At 45.8% G+C, this 24,439-nt stretch overlaps 1 protein-coding gene and 1 pseudogene across 1 annotated transcript in view; both read left to right on the plus strand.

Moving 5' to 3' along the window:
• The window catches only part of LOC138522111 (protein ABHD1 pseudogene), a 45,460-nt pseudogene extending 27,876 nt beyond the window's left edge, over positions 1-17,584 (plus strand).
• The window catches only part of LOC138521115 (alpha-1,3-mannosyl-glycoprotein 4-beta-N-acetylglucosaminyltransferase C-like), a 303,408-nt gene that overhangs the window by 61,579 nt on the left and 217,390 nt on the right, over positions 1-24,439 (plus strand). The gene's annotated exons all lie outside the window — the stretch shown is intronic.

The raw sequence follows: 24,439 nt of genomic DNA on the forward strand, positions 1-24,439 counted from the left end.
AGAATCTATGCAGACGATATGGTTCCATGGGAAAAAGTCTTTGTGAAAAATGTCTTCGGGAATAAAATAGACTGAATTTTGTTGTTTCTTAACAATTTGTTTTTAAACTCCAAATTTGTCTGTCAATTCTGTAAATGCGGCACTGGTTTGCACTGCTTATCGTCTGTCATTCCTTTTTTTAATTATTTCCTTTATTTTCAAGCTTTTAACCTATTCTCCACAGCTCAACTTGAGGTCCTCTTGTGAAAGATTTTTGAAACACTGTTTTCCGCTTCGTAGCAAAGGCACTGTCATGTCTGTGGTTACTTCCTGCAATGACCAACTGTTTCCTCATGACATTGAACACCGTTATCTGCACACTTTGACACAGGTTCTTAAAAACCCACTCCAGATAAACTTAGCCAATTTATTTTAACTTTGTTCCTTTTAATTAAACGCTAATGAAACAATCAGTTTTAAAAACCTTTGTTTTACTCTAATCTATATATATATTTATGAAAGTGTGTTTGTATTTTCGGAGTTGGCTCCAGCCCCATAACAGTTGGTGGGCTGAAATGTTGGCCCAAGGTCAGCATACCAGTTTGGGATGTACTGGCAATAGTGACATTTGATTAACCCCACTCATTCACCGTGCACAGAGGTGGAGCGGGGTCCGGCCCTGTGCTATCAGTATAGGTGATTACGGAGATTGCTGATTTTGTGATTTTTCCAAAATAGGAAGTTATGACACAATAAAACATATGCAAGGCTATATCAGACCCCCACATGCATGTCATCTACAGACCTGTGCAATGCCGGGTGGTACCGCTAGTATTTCATATGTTGGCTTGACCTCTCTGTAAGGAATGTAAGGTATGGCTTTGTTCTCATGGCTTTGACCCTTTAAATTGGATTTCCCCAAGCAAGTGTCTTATCCACTGGCTTATTGTGCGTTAGGAACCAGCTGCCTTCTCAGAACACATTCCTGCGGGTGGCTATCCCTTGATCATTTCCAAGGGCTGCTGTTGATAAAGGACCCCTCACACACCCAGTTCTTAAGTTAAGTCATACAATTCCAAGACAAAAAATGTGGTAGCCATTCAAATTTTTTGGAAAGTCAAAATACGTCAGCGGTTAACATTTTTAGTAAGTCCAGCACCGAAATACCAGGCAAACCTCCTTTGAAGAAGAGTACCAACAGCAACCCCATAGACATGTTTCAGCCTTTTTGAGCCTCATCAGTGAGGTGGATCTGTGCCTTTCTGAGCACAGTGAGTAAGGGGTCCATGTCTGGGTTCCCCCACGTAACTCAGGGTGACCAACCCCAGGTTCCCTGCCAAATAACAAAAAAGGTAGGGCCACTGTAGCGGCAGAGGCTGCTGCGCTCACCACTGTGGCTAGTGCACTGCATATTCCAGACAGGAAGAAGCTGGCTGCAAGTGACTTCTGGGCCAGGGGTAGCCTGGCCAGGGGTAGCTTTATTGCCGTCGGCTCTGCATGGTGTGCTATGTACTGACTCTCCAAAGCTACAGGTTCTTGACGACCCAGGCCTGGTGGAAGCCGAGGGGAAGGGCACCATCTGGACGTGATTATTGTGATACACACACACACGCACGCACGCACGCACGCCCGCACACACACACACACACACACTTGTAAAGGTGCAGCATTATCAATACTGCTCCTGCTGTCGCCATAGTGGTCTCCTCGTACCATGACTTGTCAGGAGTGCATATTGTGCCCACTCCTGAGGTCATGTATATCATTTCTTAGAGCACTTTGTGCAAAACATGTAGACTCCTAATAGCTACTGGCACGGAGCTCTCCCGCTGGCACTCTGTTTAAGCACTTTTTGTTTTCGGGAGGTCGCCATGTTCTAATAAGTGCCAGGCTATTATGCAAGTCTATGCAAAAAGGACGAGCATACTAGTCCTTGGCACTTAAAGACAGCAACCATCGCCAGGTGCTAAACGAGGGCAACTATCCAGAGTATTCCTCCGATGGTGAGTCTACTAAATGCATGGCTATCCCTGTTATGTAAGATTTTCCTAATTGTAATAAATCTTCCTGACCTGGGTCAACCCCAGAACCTTTTGCTTGGACTTGGTAATTCTTTTCCCTTGTCACTAGGTGAAGAGGAATATTTTTCCTATCTCACCTAGTCTTTTACTCTGTTTATGGGTGATCTGGTTAACATTACATAACATAACAATTTCAGGATATGCGGGAAAGTGCATCTCAATATTAACCCATAGACTACCGCTGTCTGGTGAGGGAATGCAGTTGGTATGGAGTTACAGGGTCTGTCAGAGGACATAATTATCTGAGGCAGGCTGTTCTTTTTTTTTTCTTTTACTCTGCTTTCTATTGTATCGCTGGCCTTGCATCACCTACCCAAGAACTCTACAAACAAGTGCTTTAGATGGAAAAAAGAAATACAGGTACTCATCAAGCTACGAATCCCGACATACCGGCTCTGCACTTTTGATCACACCCTGTTTGCAGGCAATGCCCAGTGAGAATAAATTATGTGCCAAGGAGCACACACTTTGGTATAGCAGTGTATCTGAAATCCTTTCACACAAACTTCCAGTTTGTTGCTATGCACTGTATTAAGAATGTTTGAATATCTATATTAAATTAGACTTTCTTTTAGTGTATCAAACTAGCAGACATCATAGCTGTAAACTAAGCTTTCGAAGGTGATGTTTTATTATTGTTCGCTTTAATTGCCTCATATGAAATTCGGTGGGTAACTAGAGCTGTGTGCGAGTTTTCAGTCGAAAACGTTCCATCACAACTCCCATCACTTAAACATTTACATACTAGAATAGGCACTGCTAATAACAAGGAAACATCTTTAAAAAGTAATTATCCAGACTTTCCAACTTTCCAAATAAATCCCTGTTGCATCAAAAGTAATTATAATCAGTTATTTATAATGCACTTAATACCCAGAGGTTAGTAAGCACTGACCGAGGGATCGAACCTGTGTTGCTCCGCGTCGTCTTGCTTCCAAGGTGAGCACGTTGCTGCCGAGCTATCATCCCAAGAGGTAATAAGTGAAGCCCACTTAGCAAAACAGTGTTGCATGGCTAGTGTGCTAAGAGCACAGTAAAACATTTTTTTTATTAACGTGTTTTATTGGTTAAATATAACCATATAACAATAAAATGCAGAATAAATAGAAACATACATAATTGCATACATAACATTAAAACAGTGCATACGTTGATAAGAAATGAGATAAAATATGAGCCTTTTAAACCAATTTCTGCACAATCACCTGCCATGTATAAAAAACAGTAACATTAATGGCTAGATTCTCAGCAGCATATATTAACTGTGCACAGTAGATGCATGTTTGTCTTTCCTTTTGTTCTGCAGGGTGGGCCCTGGGGAATGGTGGAGGGAGGGGCGCTGCTTTCCCCAGCAAAGGCTGCAGTAGCTTAGTCCTTCAAGTTGCGATAAAGTGAAATGCAAAGCTTTCTTTTCCACCCCGCAATGTAGATGAGTACTGGTACTCTCTTTCTGTTGTTGAGAAGTCCAGCTGCTCAAGAATAAGAAGTGCAGGTACAAATGCGGGGTAGGACCGGCCCATCTGAAGCACTGCTGCAAACCATGTCAATGGGGGGTCATTACGAGTTTGGAGGTAGCAATGGTGCTATTAGCGCTATGGCTTCCTCCAAACTCGTGTCCGGGTCCGGCTTCCTTGAATGGGGACTTAACCTGTCATTCCAACCTTGGAAGACCTGGTAAGTCCCCATTCAAAATACCCATCCCCATTCGCATTCAAGCCCCCATAGGGCTTAATGGGAATGGGGAGGGAGCTAATAACGGGCCCGTTAATAGCGGGCCCGTTATTAGCTCCCTGGTCCTTTAGCGGTTCCCGCTAAGGACAGCTGGTTTTACCAGCCAGCCTTAGTAGGACCCGCTAAGGGACCTCGTAATGCGGCGGTAAGGGGTTAACAGCACCGGCATCCTTACCGGCGCTGTTAACCCCTTACCGCCAGCCTCGTAATGAGGCCCAATGTCACCAGGCACGGCACTTGTGTGCATGTGAGAGGAGTCATCTGCCCTTGCCGGTGGAGTGCACAAAGCTCTGCATGGAAACTTAAACTCACCTCACACACCACCTCCGACACCTCCAATCATTTTCTAAGAACGCAATGGTCCCTCCTCCCTTCAAAAACACTTTAATGGGCCAGATTTGCACCAAAAGTTGTCAGGTGCTTTGAGGCTTGATTGTAATTAATGTGCCATACTAACCTTCAAAATAAAATACATTTTAAATAGGAGTCTTCTAATCTATATTCTAGTACACAGCATCCATAAACCACTGGCAAAGGTGTGGCTATGTGGCCATTTGATGGCAATCCTTGTCAATGTGTGAGTACTTGTCCGCAGGGGTGTTGCTTGGTCTACAAAAGATCTGCAGCTATGCTAATGTCGGGACGCGGGACGAGTTAGCCTTTTGGTTGTAGCCCCTGAGGTGCTATCTGGGGCTAAAGCCAAAAGACCCAGGGCTATAGCCCCCCCAGCGACGCAACTGCTTGATGGCAGCATCTTGTAATATTATGAGTAGCTCTACATGTAATGGCATCCGCTGCCAGTGGTGTGACTACATGGTATTTGATGGCAATCTCATGTGACGGTGTGAGTACCTGGGCATTTGATAACTATCCTTGGCAATGTGTGAGTACCTGGCCATTTGATGGCAGCATCTTGTAATATTATGAGTATCTCTGCATGTAATGGCAGCCACTGAGGTATTTGATGGCAATCTCATGTGATAGTGTGATTGCCAGAACATTTGAGATCAATACCTGGCAATGGTGCCAGATCCTGTGCATTAGATTGCCGTATCTGTGTATGGTGTGAGTACCTGGGCATTTGAATGCAGTGCCTGGCAACTGTGTGAGTACCTCAAAAGTCGATGGTGATTGGTGCCAGTGGTGTGCGTATCTAATATCTGCAACCAACATGTAGTTCCCAAATATCCATACGTGAATTGGAATGTATGGTACTTACAATTTAATAATCCCAAATGGGTAGTTTCATATTTTGGCATACAAGTATTAGCAAAATACATACATTTTCAATCACACTACAAGTTGATTGTGTTATGAACATCGATCTAACAAATGTGGCATTTTTGCACACAAAAAAACGTATGTCCTGATTCATAGTGTTTTCCTATGCGATTACACCATTGAATCAGGCCCTTAATGTGTGACTGTTTTTTTGAATACTCAAAAAGCTATATTAACTTAATAGTCAATCATATATCAAATATTCAAAGAATACAAATAAATAAAAATAGAACATATTGATAAATACTTATTTCAGCATAATCAAAAAAACAGTTCCTATACTAATGAACGCAAACAGGTAAATAGAGGAAAGGGACGACAACATTAATCATCTTAGAATATTTTACAACAATGAAGAATTTTCTTTATTGGGTGATAGCTAAATACATTTTGGCCCTTTTGTAGGAAAAAGTTGAGAATGGGGTTTCTGGTATCTGGGCTGCAGGGACGCCCCACTTCTTCAGGATCCACTAGATTTAGGATAATGCTTAAACCTGGCCTATCTTTCTAGAGCAAGGAGTGGGGGGTTGCGGCAGCTTGTATCCAAGCGGGGTGGGAAATCCTTGGGCGTAGTGTGACTACCTGTGATTTTGATGGTATTACCCAAATTGACCTTTTACAATTGACCTTTTGCACAATTGACCTTCATATTATTTTAGTTATTTTATATATGTATTGGGTTGGTTTTTCGATTATAAATAATATAAGGGGATTGGGTGGGGGGTTGCAGGGGTTTTTGAATTGGGTGGGGGTTGTGGGGGGTTTCCCCTCGCATATATGTCCTAATTGACCTTCTAAATTAGGTCAATTCTCCCGAGGTCAATTGTGAAAAGGTCAATTAGTATACAACCCTTTTGATGGCCTTCACTTCTGATGGAGTGAGTGTCTGTGCAGTTGATCGCAATGCAAACCGATGGCGGGAGTACCTCACTATTTCAGGGCTGTCCATGTTAAGGGTCTGAGTGCCTGGGTTTTGATGGACATCCTGATTTATTCACACTTATAGCAACATTTTTTAACTTCACCACCAAAACTTAAAAACATGAATTGCTACTACAACCATATGCTAATAGCCTTATTGACTTTGGAAGGGGCAATTATCGCTTCGGATAAGGACCCCTCTTCAATTTGTGGCCGAGGCGAAACTTGGTGGCGGGTCATTATCCTGCGATAGTGCATGTGCAATGAATAAGAAAAACACACAAGGTTTGGAATCACTCTGTCCAGCCGACAGTTGGCTGCTTGGCGTGCCTAATGGGTGAGCGGATTGAAGGAACATTTCATTTTTACCTGGTCTGTGTAGTACATTTCATTTTTACCTGGTCTGTGTAGTCTGTTTCCTTTGCAGGCCTTTTATAATTGCTTGCATGAGGAGTCAGGGAAGTCCCACGGCCAGGCTGTCCCTCCATCCACAACCAGTGGCTGCCCATGCACAATAGTATATGCAGAAACAAGCTTGTGGACACCAAAATAATTAGACTCGTAGGCAAAGAAAGATACCACAACCAGCCCATTATTGCTAATATTTGAGGGTCAAATTGTTAGGGACGATAAGTCCCCCCCCCTTTAGAAGAGTGTATGCTCTTCCACATGTCTTCAAGATGGTGGGCAAGTAAGGGGACGCCTGGGGGCTTATCACATTTCTGGAGCAACCCCTGTTCCTTCCTGCGTCAAGTATTCCTCCTCCCCCGCAACTGGTCCTACCCCACATTCAGTTTTCGTTACTTATGTCTTCCTTCACTCAACGAGTCCATTTTGGATGCAATAAGAGCTTTTCATCCTTTCTCAGTTCTGCCCCACGCAACGGGTAAACCCATGGAAGATGCAACAATGAAGGTTTACAGAAATCAGATAACAGCATTACTCAATAGTTTTATTTTGGTAACTCTCCTTGCCTACCCTGGACGGTGGCTTAATAAGAGCCTACTGATCCTGGAGAAGTCGGTGTGATCGGTGCCTCAATGCCTACTATCCCCCCCCCATGGTTATGATGGATGAACTCACTGCTGAACAATAGCTTCAACTAAGAGATGTGGGTGGGGAAAAAAACCCTCTCCTCGTCACCACCGCACCTGGAGGCTCTGTTCACAGTGGCAGGCAGCCTGGCGCAGGTACCAGCCTGCTTATCATGTGCACCTGAATGCAAGCAGTCACGCCCGGTCAGCCCGCGACATGGGCGCTGAAATGTTGAACCATCCGGACATGAGCCAGGCACCATTATCAAGCTTCAGAGCGTGCTCAGTAGCCGCTGCACTACTACGCCTACGCAAGGATACGTCAGACTCGTTTCCGTACCGGCACCTTCAAAGCACTGCCAGAGACCTTCATGATCGCATCTGAACTCATTCTGGTGAGTGACGCTGTTGCCCCTGCCCTTGCCTGCTTTTTGTTCCCTCCTGATTCTTGCCTGCATTCCCCTTTCGCCTGGCCTGGGACCTAACCATTTGGTCCACTCTTCCTTCCCTATTCCGTGTGTACCTGGCTCTGACTCTCTCGTCTTTTATTGTTCATTCTGCCTTTTCTTGGAACTTACCACCTTTCTTCTAGCCTTCAGTAGCCCCTCACTTGTTCCATTACTTGACCTGCTCCGCTGCAATCCTCCATCTTGAACTGCCATATGCATGGCCACTTCCACCTGGCCTAAAAGCAGCCTCTGTCGGTCACTCAGTGTTTACACTGTCCTTGCTCCTATAGTGGACGGAGTGACTACCTGAGGAGCAGGGAGTGGAGCACCTTCAGTTCCTAGTATCAAGATCCGGGATCTGGCAGTGTTTTGTTCCTTGCGTCTACCTGACATCAGACCCGTACCTGGACTCCAGATCAACCTGCACTCGCCCTTACAGAAGACCAACGCTCCAAGACATTCCTGGCAGGTTCAGCACCAAACCTGAATACTTCTCCCCCTAACCCAGAGGCCTGTATCCGGGGAGTGAATAACATTCAAGGGCTCCTGCCGCATTCTTCATTTCAAAGATAAGAAAAGGGCAAATTAGTGAAATGTTGAAAATAGAGGATCCATCGAAAGGATTCTATGATTGAACCCCAGTGAAGACAACTCCTCATAACCAAATTAGAAGATCTATCATGTAACCATAAGGGGGGAATACCTTTATTTATTTATTGCATTTATATAGCGCTACAAACCCTCAGGCATCTGAGCACTACTTATTATTACCCACATAGTGTGTGGTGCTAATTTTTCGTCCTTGGAAGGATGAAACGCTGAGGGGTTTGCCCTGGCGGGATTCAAACCTGCGTTGGCAGGCTCTGCACAGATGTCAAAGTGAGCGCTCTACCCCCTGTGCTATCGGACCGGCTATAACACGTTTTACTAGAACATAAGTCTTCTCTCCTGATGAACCATAGCATAAACTATGGGGAAACACGCGTCTAGAGGGATGAAAATGTAATATGTATGAAATTAATATGGACCATTTTTGCTTTTAGAAGAATAAGACAGTGTATGGAAAATAATACAATTAATTTGAACACAACAAGAATAAACCTAAACTTAATTTTGAAACCAAGTTCGAAAGTGGTTTTTTTCTGAATTTACTGTGAGCGCACAAGAGGCACTAAACTGACCTAAAAACACTGTCCCATAATAGCACTGGCGTGCCCTGCATCCCATTGAAAACTGAAGTCTGTCTGGTAGCGGGAGGTTTGGCCGCAGTAGATTTCATAGAGGGAGAATAAGTCAAATTTTTTTGGCGCATTTTAATGAACAAGTATATGAGGGGATGAGTTAGGGGAATAATAAAGGTAGGGGGTGATTGGGGGGTGAGGGGTCACCACCCATACATTTGCAGTACAATGTCCTTAAAGAAAAAATAAATTCGACCAATTCTTCCTCGATGAAATACATTGGAGGACATCCCACAGAACCATCTGTGCAGTGTTCCTGATGCCTGCTGATGGAACATCCAGGGGCCATTTTTCTAGAATTTCCTAATGCATGTTGATGTATAAAGGAATGCAGCAGCAGAATTGTTTTAAATACACAGTGTCCTATCCATGCTATTCTGCCTTTACTGCTTATCTGAAGAAGCAGAGAGCGACCCTCACTAAAGTACCAACCTCCATAGAACCTCAATCCCCCTCACTATTTGACACCCTCTACCCCCCACCCCTCTGTTCCCAGCTGCTTTATCATCCTCTATTCATTCCTTTCTCCCAGGCCCCTATGGTACCCTCTGTTTACCCTCTTTGTCCATTCCCCTATGGCACCCTTTTTCTCCCTGGTGCCCCAAACCCTGTGGCACAATCTGTTTTCCTTCTTTACCCGCCCCCAATGGCATCGTCTTTCTGCCCTCTGTAGCCAAGCCCATATGGCACCCTGTATCTGCCCATCTATGCCCAAGGCCCTGTGACACTATGCTACTTCTGCATGGGAAGGCTTAAGACTTTCTTCCAGATACGCCCCTCCAATCTAGTCCAGTTAAATTCACGGGCACTAGGACTGATTCCATTCCATGGAGAATCACCAGGATTACCTTCCCCGTATAGAACTTAATCAAGAGGAGTAACGAGAGTCTACAATAGGTATGTGAAATCTTTATCATTTGACATATTAACTGGACTGTTTTCCTCTCCACATCCATCTCTAGGCCCTTAACCGAGGTGCTCACTCGCAACTGAAATCCTAAATATCTGGCCTCTTTTGTGACTGGTAAGGACTGAGCGCCCAACTTCCAATGATATTTTGGGATTCTTTTTAAAGAATTACAAAAGGCCATAATTGTAGTTTTCGCAGGATTGACTGTTAGATCATTCAAATCAGCAAATTTATCAAAAGCCAAAAGCATAGGTTGGAGGCCTACGGGAGTATAGCGTAACAGGACTATATCATCCGCGTAGGCCATCCAATTAACTGTACATGAGGCAATGCTGGGGCTGGCGAGGGTATGAAGAGATAGAACATCAGCAAGGTCAGCTAAGTACAGGTTAAAGAGGCAGGGTGCCAAAAGGCATCCCTGCCTCACACCCCTCTGCTGTGTTAGGTTTTACAGTCATAATTGAAGCCATGAACATTAAATAGCAAGAGTTGTGAAGAAATGCTTAAAAATAGGTAGTCTAAATAAGCAATCTTTTCATGAACATGTATTCCCCCCCTCTTCATTCTGGTAGCAAAACGTCCATGATTGTGGTTGCTGGAATGGGTAGGGGTGCAACGGTTAGGGGGTCGGTGGGGGGTTCAGCAGAGGGATAAGTAGGGTTGAGTCGAGATCAGATGTGTGCAAGATACCCCTTGAAGACTACAGCCTTCCTAAAGTGTAGAATGGAGCAAGATCAATCCAATCTATTATCATAGCTTGCTCGAGAGGCCGGTTGTGCAGCTGAAAAAGGTCTATGTCCTATGTTGGTTAGACATGAATCCAAAAATCCCAGAGGAGCAGGTCATGATACTGGGTTCTGCAATACGCTGCTATTCTGATTTCAGGCTTCTGTGTTTTCACTGGGAGAAGGGGGTGAGGTCGGTCATGCGGCAGGAGTTATGAAGGTGAGGAACACCCCTGGAGCAGAGGAACAGCAACATCCACAAAGGAAAGGGATCCCCCTTCTGTGCTAGCAATTAGATGTGCCCCGAGCGGCCCAGTAGAGTAGTGCTGGGTAAGCAGAAAGGAGAAAAAGGAGTTTACCAGCTCTGCTGGCAAAGGGCGGGGATGGCAATATTAGCTTGGAAATGTCTAGAAGTGACAGAAGGGAAGCAAAGCGACTCAGAACAGCAGGGACAACAGGACTACCAATAGCAAGAGCTTCTGTAAATTGACCTGATACAATCTCATTCTAGTTAGCGTATCAATTCATTAAAATCTAGTCATAGGTTTACAGGCGATATCTCCAGCTTGTCCTTTACCTCTACAGGTCGCTCTCCCTGTGGAAGCTAGGTCTGAAAGGTCTGTTGGCCAGGATTCAATTTTCAGTCTGCGGCTGGTTTTGTTTTGCTACCATTATGCCTTTTGTAATTTAAGTTCTGTGATCAGCTGAGAATAATCCCAATGACCAAGGACTAAGCAAACATTTCATGGTGCATGGTGAGATTCTATCGCTTCTTTCATTCCGCCGGTCGGTGGCCAGCGTGCGAGTGGCCAACAAGTGACTCAAATCTGCTTTGAGGAAGTTGACGCACCAAAAATGATCAATTCCTTCAGGGCCTTTTGCACGGTCCCTTCAGTGATGAGTATACCCCCAGAAGCAGTCATTGATATGTGCAAGTAAGCACCCAGCTTCATCCTTCTCACTGTATGGCCCCCAAGTGAAATAAGCACCGTCAAATCTAAATTGGAAATCGTTCTCCCGGTGAATCCTGATTTGGCAAGTCAAGAGGCTTTCCTTCAGTTGATAGTCTTAAAAATTGTCAGGGCTGATAGCAACAAGGCGTTCAAGGTCTAGAGGACTGGCTTGCAATTGGTGCTATCAAAAACACTAGAGATTCTGGCCCAAGGTGAAGCTGAGGGGTCATAGCAAGGGTAAAGTCTGATAACACCCGTTGCAGCCCTCCCGCCACTATTATAATATGGTACCATCACAAAACAGATTAAATAGATTAGGAGCAAGAGGTAACTGTGAAAAAGGTGCTTAGAATCTTACAGCGCCCATTGTCCTTGTGGAATGTTTTGTAAGGGAGACACTGAGCATAATACAAATATTGTAACCAAGTGTGCCTTCAGCCACTTGATATGTGTCTATCCCTTGCAATAAGGTCCTACTAAAACAGGCATTGACAAAACCAACAGTTTGGCATATGTATCTGTCTTAGACAGGCATTTGCCCTAACACTATCATTTCCAGAAGTTGCCATCTTATGGCCATGTAGCACCATTTTGGCGGTGCCTGGCAAATGCTTATCTCTCTTGACTACACAAAAGCTAAAACTGTTGGTTTTGACAATTCTTATTTTTATAACTTTTTCCCATTTTTCATTGGGGTGTGGACTGAATTAGGTTATTTTAAAAACAACTTGAATACACTTTCTGTTGTTTGTGTTTTTTTATTGAAAAAAAGCTAAAACCATCCCATATAGGATTCAAAATAGAAATAACTGGCAAAATTAAATGTTCTCCCATATGAGACGTTCTGAGATCCTCCATACAGGCGTAACGGTTTAATGCAGATGTAGTCAAACGAGAGGTAGTACAAGTAAAGTATCTGTTAGGGCAGAATTCCATTTTTATACATGCTACAGTAGTATTTTATGGGACACCTACGCTTTTTGCTTTATTTTGTGCGGCTTGTAATTTACTTTGCTGGTCGGGGGGACTTTTGCTAAAGTCCCTCTCCCACTGCATTCCTTCTTTCCATTCTTGAGGTATATGATATTGTCCCAGGAGTGCCACCCAGGCTCCACGTTTTGCCATTATCACCCTACGTTGGTTTCAGGGGTAGGTTGTTGGCAGCTAGTATTTAAATGTGAGACAATATGAATGATTTACTGCATTAGTAGTCCAATGTACCTTTATGGTAGCCATTAGAGTACTAAGGGGTATGTTTGAGTCCTAGTTTCTGCCAGTTTGTTTTTTAATCTTATTATTATTATAAATGGCTTTATTCCACGCAACACGCCCATGGGTCTCAGTGTGTTTTTTTGTTTGATAGATTATTTATAATGCGCTTAACACCCAGTGGTTTCTAAGCGCGGAGCCAGGGATCGAACGTGTGTTGCTCCATGTCGTCATGCTTCCAAGGCGAGCATGTTGCCGCTGAGCTATCCTCCCATTGTTCAGGGCAACCCTGAAGCCTTAACATTGCTATTCTTCTCAATTTGGGCTCTTTAAGAGTGCCTACCACCTGGCATGGAGACTTTACTGGCAATTTACTGTTTTTGTATTTACACTATGCTTTGCTATGGGTCCTGTGCAACCTGAGCACTTATTTTTCCCACCATCAATCTTTTGTGTGTGTGTGACCTTATAATAAAGTGTATATATTTTCAGCAAACCCGTGTGGAGCATTATTTTGTGGTGACTGTTGGGATTAATCATGCGTCCCCAGACTTCTTCCCTCCTAAGGTAAAGCCTGATGGCACTGCTGCAGCTACCATCGGCGTGTCTGTTCTTTCCTTTTGGGTGGCACTCAGTTCAGCAATTTGGTTAGATGATTACACAACCCTCGCCTGAGGGTTGTGCAGAAACCTCTCTCGCAGTTTCTGTGTGTGCTTGTATCCGACTTTGCCACAATCCTAATGGCTTTTCAGAATGCACAGCCTTTAGGAAATTCTGCTTTCCTGTATTGCGTTTTGTTGCTGCAATATTGTTGACGGTTAACAACAAATCCTGTTTGCTTGGATTGTTATTGGGGGCAGGGAGCTGGGCGAGCATACTAGACTGTTGTGGGATAAAGGCAATTATTGTCTAGTGGTTCCCCCTCGTATATCACCTGCAACACTTTTTACTTTCATTAGGCATGAGAAAGACATTGCAGATGTGTGGTGAATTGAGCACATGAAAGCCCCGCCCCATTCTCTGTTCAATGAGAGGAAAAAGTGCAGTTAATTTTGTTAGTTAGAATGCTATTAAGAAAAAAGAGCCTTGTTTAGCAATGCTTGAAATTAAAATACCTGCAGAATAAAAAACGCATTATGCCACTTTTGTCTGCATTGAAATGACATTATTTAGATGGCTGCATGATTGACTGTGGTTTCCGTTTTTGAAGCGGCCTCGCCTACACCAACCACCCATTATCTCCCATGACTGATTCTGCTGTGATCTTGTGACACAGAAATGTAGTCCTTCTCGCGTCCTTTTTATTTTCTTGTGGCACGAGTCAAAGGCCCAAGTGGAGGGAGGGCTTTTTAAGAGGGCCCTGGACCGATAACACCCAATCCGGACCGCCAGAGAGGGTGTTAAGGCCATTAGCACCCCAGGTTACCAAAGAGGCAACACAGGGTGTTAAAAAAAATAGGATTTTCCGTCCTCGAACGGGACACGCACGGCCTCCTGTTGTACGAAGGAAAATCCTTTACCAACACGATTGCCAATGGAAGGTAAGGCGTGGCTCTGTACGGAGCCTATCTTCCCTGTCAAAAGCGGCCATTCCGCACAGAGAGGGAGGGGCGGCTGCAGTGGCAAAAAGATAAGTTGAGAGTGGGAGGGATTAAAAACAATAAAGGGGGACGGGATGGGGGAAGATGGTGGGGGGTCTTAGGGAGAATTCTCATTTTATGGCTAATTTCCCTTACCTATAGAGTCCCCCAGCAGCTTTGCTGGATTTGAAGGGTTTGTTTTTTTCTCCTGCTAAGAGTGAGACTCTTTTCCCACTCTTAGGTATTTTTGCTATGTGTGTTCTAGGCTATTTTTGTGTTTAAAATCTATGGGGTTTCTCTCACCTCCATAGGAACCATCTTTATTCACATGTGTTACACAGCACCCTCTGTGTAGTGACACAGAAGTGTGGTAGCGACCCCCAAACATAGACTCCATACCCTGGGACTGACTACTGTCTCCCAGGGCATGTAAAGTCCCCATTGACTTTACTAGTCAACTTTTGTGAACTAAAACAGTACAACCCATCTTACTATGGAAGTACTGGTAAGGGTTAATAGTTTTTCCCTTACGTTCATTTTCGAGAGGGTACCTACCGTACAGTCCCTCTCTCAAAAGTTTCTGGCTGGTGGCAGTGGTTACTACGGTAAATATTCAACCGCAAATATTTTCCTATGGGATTTTCCCATTGTTCGAGGCTACCACATTTTTTGACTGCCTCTAACATACCGCCAGTGTATTTTAATATTAACTTTACTCTGGTAGGTTTTATTTGCCAGAACTTTAATATAACTTCTTTCTCATGTCTTTCTCTAAACTCCTAACCCATTTCGGGAAGCATTTGTTTGTCCTTTTGGCGGGCTTCTGCCGAGAAGCCCTCCTTTCGGCACCACAGAGTCTGGGGTGGGTTCATTGTGTGGGAGGGGGGAAGGACCCCTGGACAGGGTTGCCTCAGCAACCCATGTCACACTCTATCCTGATAGGCTGGATGGTCTCCCACCAAGATGACCACTCCACTGTGTGAGTGACAGCTAGGCTGTATGAATGGGGATCTTTTTGCATAAAAGCAGGGTCCTGAGGACTGGAAGAACAAGACGTCGCCACTGGAACTAAGAAGCCAAAGAGGAGAGAAGCCAAAGACATCTGTAATGACTGAACCACCGGTGAAGCCCTGCTGCAGCGTCTCACCACTTTTCTCCACACAACGACAGAAGATCTAAATCTGCAAGAGCCATCTTCCCTTGAGCTGGTGGGGCCAACCAGTTTGCCAATCACCTTACCGGACCTGCCTTGGTCGAATCGCCAGTACCCCATACTCGGAGACCGGATAGCCAGGCACCAGTCCATCTGGACCGCAATTTAAAGGAGAGTACCTTTATTTGTTGGGCAGCACCGCGGCTGGTTTCATCCCTGGGTAGTGCAGTAACTCGAACCTTCCTCCATGACGATAGCCTCTCTTCCTCTGCTGGGTCCCCCGAACTGCAGGAACTACCAGGAACAACCACCAGCTCAGGAGCCACTTCTTCATTTATAAGGTACATTGTTCCGCCAGGCCGCCCTTTCTGCGTGGTGGTGCTAAAGGTGTTTTAAATCCTTTACCTACCTGTTGGGTTGGCCACCCCTCTCTTTTAACATTGTCTTTTACCTTCTGCATCCACCTTTTCAAAATTGTTAACCAAAGACTTGACTGCAGCTACAAGAACATTTTGCTCCTGGGCCCTTGCCCTGTACCACTGACTCTGGCACAGGCCTACTGACTCTGGCTAAATTTGTTAGAACTGCCTTCTCTAGATTGCTTCTCAACTAGAAATGTGTTGGTGCACCTACTCCTTATAACCACCCTTTCGGTTACTCGCAGATCCTGCACGACGCCCTGCTCCAGAACTGGGGCAAGCCTTGCCCCCTGATTCTGGGGGTCAGCACGGCCTACCTCTGCTACTACTGGACCTTGCGTGCCGAAGAGACCCCGGTTGGTGGCAGCACCAGCCTTCAAGTCCTTCTTGCAGAAGTAGTGCTCCGTGGTGACCGAAAAGTTCTATCCCACGCCGGGTGTTTTGGGGGACGACTCCAGAAGGTCTTCAGGGTAATCCTAAAATCAAAGCCTAACCTGACCTACAGGGATGAGTTAATTGCTACTGCTGATGAGGGACAGATTTCCATGGACTGGTCAGACAATGAAGAGAGTCTGCGGTACCCAGACTCGGCTATTCGCCCCACTGTGTTTCTACTGCCGGGCCTCACAGGCAACAGCGAACAGACTTATATTTTGCACATGGTGAGGCAGGCGGCCCAGGAAGGATACAGAGCCATTGTATTTAACAACAGAGGGTTTGGAGGAGAAGAGCTGCTGATTTACCGCACCTTCTGTGCAGCCAACAATGAAGACCTGGAAACTGTGATCTCTCATGTGAAGAGCTTATACCCCAAGGCTCCGGTCCTTGCCGTCGGTGTCTCTCTGGGTGGGATGACATTATTGAACTACCTGGCTCGGAAAGGGAACGACTCCGACCTGTTTACAGGAGTCACCTTCTCAGTCATTTGGGATACATTTGAGTCCAGCTCTTCCTTGCAGGAGCCACTGAACTTCCTTCTGTTCAACCAGCGCCTGACATCCGGCTTATGCAAAGCCATCAACAGACATAGGAAGGTCATGGAGAGCAAGGTGGACGTGGATCACATGCTGAAGGGGCGGTCCCTCCGTGAGTTTGATGAACGGTACACCTCGGTCGTGTTTGGGTACAAGACGTGTGAGGAATATTACTACGAGGCCAGTCCAGACTACAAGCTTAGTGAGATCTCCACTCCCCTCCTCTGCCTGAATGCCAGTGATGACCCCTTCTCACCATGCCACACGATCCCGTTGGATATCGCCCAGACCATCCCCAACATGGCTCTGCTGGTGACCATGCACGGAGGACACATCGGCTTCTTGGAAGGCCTCTTCCCGCGGCATGAGAATTACATGGCCCGGGTGTACCGGCAGTTCATTGGTGCTGCTTTTGAACACCCGGAAGAACCTGGTGAAATCTGCAGCTCTGGGGACCGCTGGAAGATTGCAACATTGATGGAGGGGGTGGGGCTACAGGTCTTACCTCGTCTGAACCCAAGCACTGAATAAGCACTTAAATAGCCCATACAAGGGTTAAGACAGATGGACAGAAGCCTGGTTCAGTGAACCACTAATATAATTTAATATTAGAATTTTTTGATTTTTTAAAATGTCTGTGCCTACTAGGCGGTGTCGTACAAAAGGGCTGCGTGCCTCACAGAGCACACCTTTTTGCCAAGCTGGCGGTGCACTTTATAATCTTATAAATTTATTGAACTATAGCATGATCGTAGTATTAAAAAAAAAAATGCTTCCCCGTCTCTCGGTGACCTGCAATTTGACCACAAGAAAAGAGGCTGCCTGTCTTTAATCTTAAATCAATTTCCAAACCGCTATTATCGTTCACTTCTTCTGAAACTCAGATGGAATCTCCTTCCTACTAAAGAAGTCCTTTATAGAAGGAAGGAGATTAGTGATTTCAACCTTTTATGTCGATTCTGTCACCCCCCCCCCCGGGGTAATTGAATCTACACGCCATCTTTTTTTAGAATGTACTGCTCTGAAAGGACTTAGAGACATCTACTTAGGCAGATTCAATACCCTGGTTCTATTGGGGGCAGAGAATGTTATTTGGTCTCAGTCTCTTTCAATTTCTAAAATTAAAGACGGTCTCTCTGTGGTGGGTTTTATTAAGTCTCTTGATCTGTATCCCCCTCCTATTTGACCAATTTGTTTGATGAATTCCATCTTTATATACTACCAAGTCTATCATGTATGTATACAAACCCTGGAATTTGAACTGATACTGCTGTTAAATTCGTTCTTTTTATGTAAAGGGATTTTTTTTTCCTCTTAACTATCAAATTTGTGTCAAAAATGTTAATGTGCACTGAATGTTTTAACTGACTTTTATATGTTACTTACTGATAGAAAAAGAATATTTGGATCTGTATGTGTTTTTTTTATCTTATTGGTAATGAAATGAAATCAATATGTAACGTAACAGTAATGTATGATTCCTTTTCTTCTATTTTTTTCTTTTTTTGTATTTAAGGATTTCGTTTGTAAAGGTTTCTTTTGTAAACCGCACACAATAAAATAAAAAAAATAAAACATTAAAAAATAACCACCCTTTCCTTCCACTTTTAAACCTGGTGAAATGCCCTTTTGCTCAGTTTTCATTTAAGTATTTTCTATACTGATGCACTGCCTTGCTTAAACGGGTTCACAAACTTATGGAAAGTGTTGGTAGGGTGTGTAAGAAGATATTTCTGTATAACTTGTGCTTTCCCTCCCTTGTGAGAAATTGCTAGAGTGCCATTTGTGTTTGGTTTACACTGTGCCGTTTTGCTCAGTTTTCACTCTTGCTCAAACTTGTCTACAATTTACCTAGGGAGTTGTGTGTACTTTCTTTGACCGAATTTAACTTGCTTTAAGTACTGTGATAGATGTGTTTACTAGAAGTGTATAAAATAAATATACATATTTTTTACTACAAAGATTTGGTCAGAGTTTCCTTGTCCCATAGTACTGAAGGCCTATTGTGTAAACCTTGAATACTGCTCATCTCCCTCTTGAGATAAGTCTGACTGCTCAGCCACAGCTACCAACTACATGTTTGTGGTACAGACTGATACCAAAGGGGATTTATTGCTCTCACCTGTAGTCCTAATCTTCTGTAGTGCCCCCTAAGGCAGCTGCACAGGATTATGCCTAACAGCGGGGGAAGATGGTGGCGGGGGAGTCGGACGTGAGGCGGCTTGGAATGTGGGCTTATACCATCAGTGCAAGCCTGCATACCTAGCCAACTGATTGACTGGTCCCCCCCCTGCCCGGTGCTAAAGTCCTTTAGCACTTTCTGGTGATGTTCCCAGCTTTTGTGCTGGTCTTAAAATGTCACTGGTAAAAACACCAGTTTTGAAATATCAATTTGCCCCTTTAGGGGGTAATGGAAAGGGAGTATTGGGGGGAAGAAGCGGGAGAGAGGGGGTGAAATGGCAGATAATGGGGATTTCAGGAAGGGCCCCATCTGGGAGAGAATGGGAATGTTGCTTCTGGTTTTTCATCTGCTCACATATTACTGTGTATCGAAATCTTTACGCATAACATTGGTGACTTACGATTTCAGGCTTCTATTTATTTAGGTGGTTCATTCAACCGAATAAATGACCTACTCATGAAGGACCCCATTTGTTATTGGTAGCTTGGCATGGATCTAGTCGGAATGTGGTGAAGGAGAAATGGTGCTAATTTCACCACTAAGCCGTGTTGGGAGTAAGCGAAGGTCCTTATTTCGAATTGATACAGTTTTCGTGGAGTGTTTGGAAACCTAGAACTCATTTAGTTGTGATGAATATGTGTGCTAAAAGTGTTGCAGTGCTCCCGCGTTGCAGATACTTATGCATATTTGGATTATGCTATATTCTTTCCATGCTACCTGATTGGAGGAGCAGTGGATTGACTATGAGGTGAATCTGAGTGCCATTAGAAATGACATGCTGTGAGGAGCAGAGGAGGTTATGAACACTTCTCCCTGGCTTGCTGGAGATGCTGTTCAGTTGAGTGACATGTCAGAACCTACTTGATCCATTAACTCTTTGAAATGAAATCAATATTTGATAGCCTGTCCTGATGAAAAAATTTCCTTATGCAGGAGAGATGTTGAAATCAGGAGGAACCTCGATTCCAAAAACCACTGTCTTCTCATCTTACTCAATCACTCTTCTGGCTTTGACACGGTCTACTATGCCATCCTGTTCAACCGTCTCCGTGATAACCTGGGTATCACTGATCAGGCCCTGGCTTGGCTGACCTCCTTCCTCTCCGATCGACACTCCCAGGTCCAACTTGGGTTCTTCCTCTCCTTTATCTCTATCTCTGCCTGTGGTGTTCCCCAGGGGTCTAACCTCTGTCGTTGGCTGTTCAAACAATACTTGGCACTTCTTGCCTTCCGCATTGCCGCTCTCTGCCCCTACTTTCAGTGCTATGCAGATGAGTCTCAACTCATCTCCAGGCCCCCTTCTGCCACCTCTTCTCCTTTTCTCATCTCTGACTGTCTGTTCGCCATACAGGAGTGGCGTGCCACCAATGATCTCTGCCTTAATGCCAGTAAGACAGTGATTCTCCTCATCGGCACACCTGCTTCCTCCTTTCCTATCACTCCCACCTGTGAGGCAAAGAAACCTTGGGGTCATCTTCGACTCCACACTTTCCTTCTCTCCTTACATCTCTGATGTCTCTAAGAAGTCACACTACCAGCTGCACCTCCTCAGAGGTATTCTTCCTTTCCTCTCAATCACCCAGAAGCTCACTGTCTCCAGAGCTCTGGTTCTCTCCTGGCTTGGCTACTGCAACAGCCTCTTTTTAAATCTGCCTGCTTCTACTCTCCGTCCTCTGCAACTCATCCAAAACAGGACTGCAAGACTTGTCCTTGGCCTCAAGCCCAGGGATCGTATCTCTCCAGGACTTAAATCTCTGCACTGGCTCCCAGTGGCGGTGAGGATTAAGTTCAAAACCCTCTGCATTGTCCACAAGGACTTCTGGGACCTCAATACCTTCAACTCTCTCTTCCTCAATATCTTCCTTCTTGCGCTCTTTGCTCATCCGCCTCCAACTCCCTCAGGGTTAGTCACTTCTCCAAGCTGCAAGTTTGTGGTAGATCTCTTTCTTCTGCTGGGGCCTCCCTCTGGAACAGCCTCCCTGCCTCTCTGAAACTTGGGGAGAACCATCTGCGGTTCCGGAAACAACTCAAGACCTTCCTCTTTGTTTCTGCTTTCTCTCCTCCTCTCCCCTGCTAATCTGGCTGAATCTGTGCACTGGTTCCTAGCTAACCTCTGATCTCGGGCCCAGGTCCACTTCCCGCCAGTTGCATACCTGCACTGCCCTCCTGGCAACCCTTGCATTCAGGCACTGTTTCTGTATCCCTACAGCTCCTACTAGTACTTGACACTTGATATTTATTGTCTTTATATATTTTATTGTTATCCTATGCACTACACTGCCCCCTCCCCCTTCCCCCCGCACTTTATTCCTTCCCCACCCCCTGCACATGCGCAATCTCAATGTCACCCGGCCTAGTAGGATCGTTGTCTCTGTCTTCCCTCTGTTCCCCTCCCATGCCTGGTCGCGCCTTCAAACACTTGTGTATAGGCGCGTTATAAATGCCATATCATATCAAATCATACTCGTCAGAAGAGCTCCATAAAAATCCGGAAGACAGTTGCCAGAAAACTGTCTTGCCGAGTAGACTTTGACTTTATTATTACTCTTTGTTGAACCTATGTATGGGTGTTCGATTTTAGTTGGTACAGTATTGTCTACCTATGCCTTCTAGTTGCGTGTGTGTATACTCCCCCTTTTTATGCACATCCTTATCTTGAGGACGTTCTTGGTGGATATCAACCATTATAGCACCTTCTTGCACATTGCACTTTATGACGTTTTTGTGTATGTATATTGTGGTGTTTTTAATTGTATTTTATTGTGTGGATAATGGTCCTCATTATGATGTTGGCGGTCCGGTAATAACGGAGCCAGTAAGGCAATACCCGCATCCATTACCGGTCTGCAGTATTACGACCCTAGACGCCGGTCCTACCGGCATCGACAAGGACCCGCTGTGGCCGTGCACCACCGTACTGGAATGCGGGCGTGCGCGGGGATGCTGTGCCCGTAATACCGGCATGCCGCAAGAAAGAGGACATCACGAGTCACACGGACATGCACATACCGGCATCCAGATGCCGGTAAGAAGGGCCACCTTGATGCTGGCGATACCGGCGTCACAGATCACCCGTTAACAGCAATCTGCTATGTAACCAACTGCCACAGGTGCACACAATCAGCACAGGTGGAGGCAATGGAGTCAGGCCCAGCACAAAAGGAGCACACCCACACACCACACCCCTTCCAACACCAAAATGAATGATACCACTTGCACTTGCCATACTGGGGCTGGAGGACATTCCTGCACTACTACTCCTTGAGCAGGCAGTACAACAGGCAACACAGAGGAGATGCAGGAGGAGAAGGAGGGTGAGACCGGCCCAGCAAATCCCACCAGTGCAAGCAGTTGTTCCCTGCAGACAGCCATCAATTCCACGTATAAGGGCCAATCCATTTGACTTAACCCCAGCACAGATCCACACCCTGTACCGCATGGACAGGGACACCATCACCACCATACTGGAATTAATACAGGAAGACCTGGTTAGCCTGATCAACATCCACACAGCCATCCCCCCTCTGCTGAAGGTGGCATCTGTGCTCCACTTCTGTGCCAAATGGATGGCATGCGCAATCATGCTTCTCTGTTGTGGTAAACCAAGTGCTGGATGCACTACTAAAGCACGCAAGGACCTACATATCCCTACCACGGACACCACAGGAGGCGAATGCCACCAAAATAACATTCCATGCACTGGTAGGCATGCCCAATGTAATTGGTGTCCTCGACTGCACCCACGTAGAGTTGGTAGTCTCACATGCCGTGGAGGTGGTGTACCGCAATCAGAAGCTATACCACTCCATCAATGTGCAGATGGTGTGTGATGCCAGCCAGATAATAACACATTGGTGTGCCAGATACCCAGGATCCACGCATGATGCCATGGTGCTGCGGAACTCCTCACTACCCCGCTACATGGAAGGAGACGTCGTACGACGTGGCTGGCTGTTGGATGAGTCTGCCCACGGGGCCATGGGAGGAGAGGGTGGGGGGCTACATGCATATTTAAGGGGAATTCCCACTGGGCCATGGGAGGAGAGGGTGGGGAGGGATATATGCATATGCAAGGGGAATGCCCACTGAGCCATGGGAGGAGATGGTGGGGGGGCTACACATGTGCCTACATAAAGGAACTTGACAATGCATCAGGGTGCCTGGTGGTCCCAATGTCTAGGCCCCTAAGTCATGTACGTCACCCAAGGCTAGCACCATGCAAGTACTGTACAGGGCAGATAGTTATGTAGAAGTGGCTGCCATTGACGGGATAGTGCATGTGAACAAGAAGGATGTACAGGCTGAGCACATATGGCAACTGAGCAGTATCATTACACATACCTCCTTCTGCTCCCATGCAGGTGATGCTGGCTATCCCCTGATGGTGTGGCTCCTCATCCCGGTCAGGAATCCGCAGAACAGGCACGAAGAGGACTTCAATTGTGCACATACACGCACGGGTGTGGTCATTGAGCAGACCTTTGGCCTGTTGAAGGCAAGGTTTTGCTGCCTCAGCAGGTCGGGTGGCGCCCTCATTTACAGGCCTGAGAAGGTGGGCAAGATCATCATGGTATGTGCAATGCTGCATAACATGTGCATCCGGTTGAACGTACCCCTGCCACCTGACATGGAGCTGCCACCACCTGATGAAGTAGAAGGAGAGGAAAGAGTAGATGATGGACATAGGCCAGGACGCAATACACTTGAGGATCGTGCAGTGCGCAAATCAGTCATAGACCAATCATTCTGATGTACTGGGATGCAGAGAGTGCCATGTATTGGGAAATGTGGGCACTGGGTGTGGGTATATATGGGCACAGTGCACTATGAAGCAATACATTGACACACACCAAAGAAGCAATGTCCACTCGTGATGTTTAGTACACAACGGGTGTATTCCAGTGATGGTTTGTATATCATGATTTAACACTCAATGCCCCCAAACACCCCTCCCCCGACACACCCTCCTCCACCCCTCACACACCCAGTACTACGCCCACCACCACCCTCCACCCCCCACACATCCAGTACTACACCCACCACCACCCTCCACCCTCCCCCTAACACCCAAAGTCATCAATGGCACAAAATGTGTCTGGATGCGGTGCTAAACAGATTGTGCAGGGTGGCCCTGCTACTGTGGAGCCCTCTTTGGAAGTGAGGGTTGCATCTCTGAGCACTGCGCACTTCGCAGGGACATGCGCACAGGGCTGTTCTGCGTGGAACTTGCAGGCGTGGTAGATGCAGATGAGGTAGATGGTTGTGCCCCCAAAGCCGCAGTTTGCCACTGCTCCATGCTGGCTGCAATCCTGGTGAGGATCTGGCCCAAAGAATTGAATCCATCCTGCACTTGCTGAGTGTTAGAGTTGATGGCCTGGGTTATGGCCGCAGTGCTGTCACAGATGACACAGCATGTTGCCTCGCCTTCAGCAAGGTACTGTTTAACATAACCTTGCATCTCCTCCTGCTGGCCCTCCATCTTGGACAGACATCCTTCAAGGTCCCATATAGCAGTGTTGGTGGTGGATGGTGGGTTAGGTGGTGATACTGCAGCCAATATGGGGCTGTGCAATGTTGGAGACCACTCTCCATGGCTGCCCTGTCCTGAAGAATCCTG

The sequence above is a fragment of the Ambystoma mexicanum genome, chromosome 13 (genome assembly GCF_040938575.1).
Source record: "Ambystoma mexicanum isolate Mex_15411 chromosome 13, UKY_AmexF1_1, whole genome shotgun sequence".
Lineage (NCBI taxonomy): Eukaryota > Metazoa > Chordata > Amphibia > Caudata > Ambystomatidae > Ambystoma > Ambystoma mexicanum.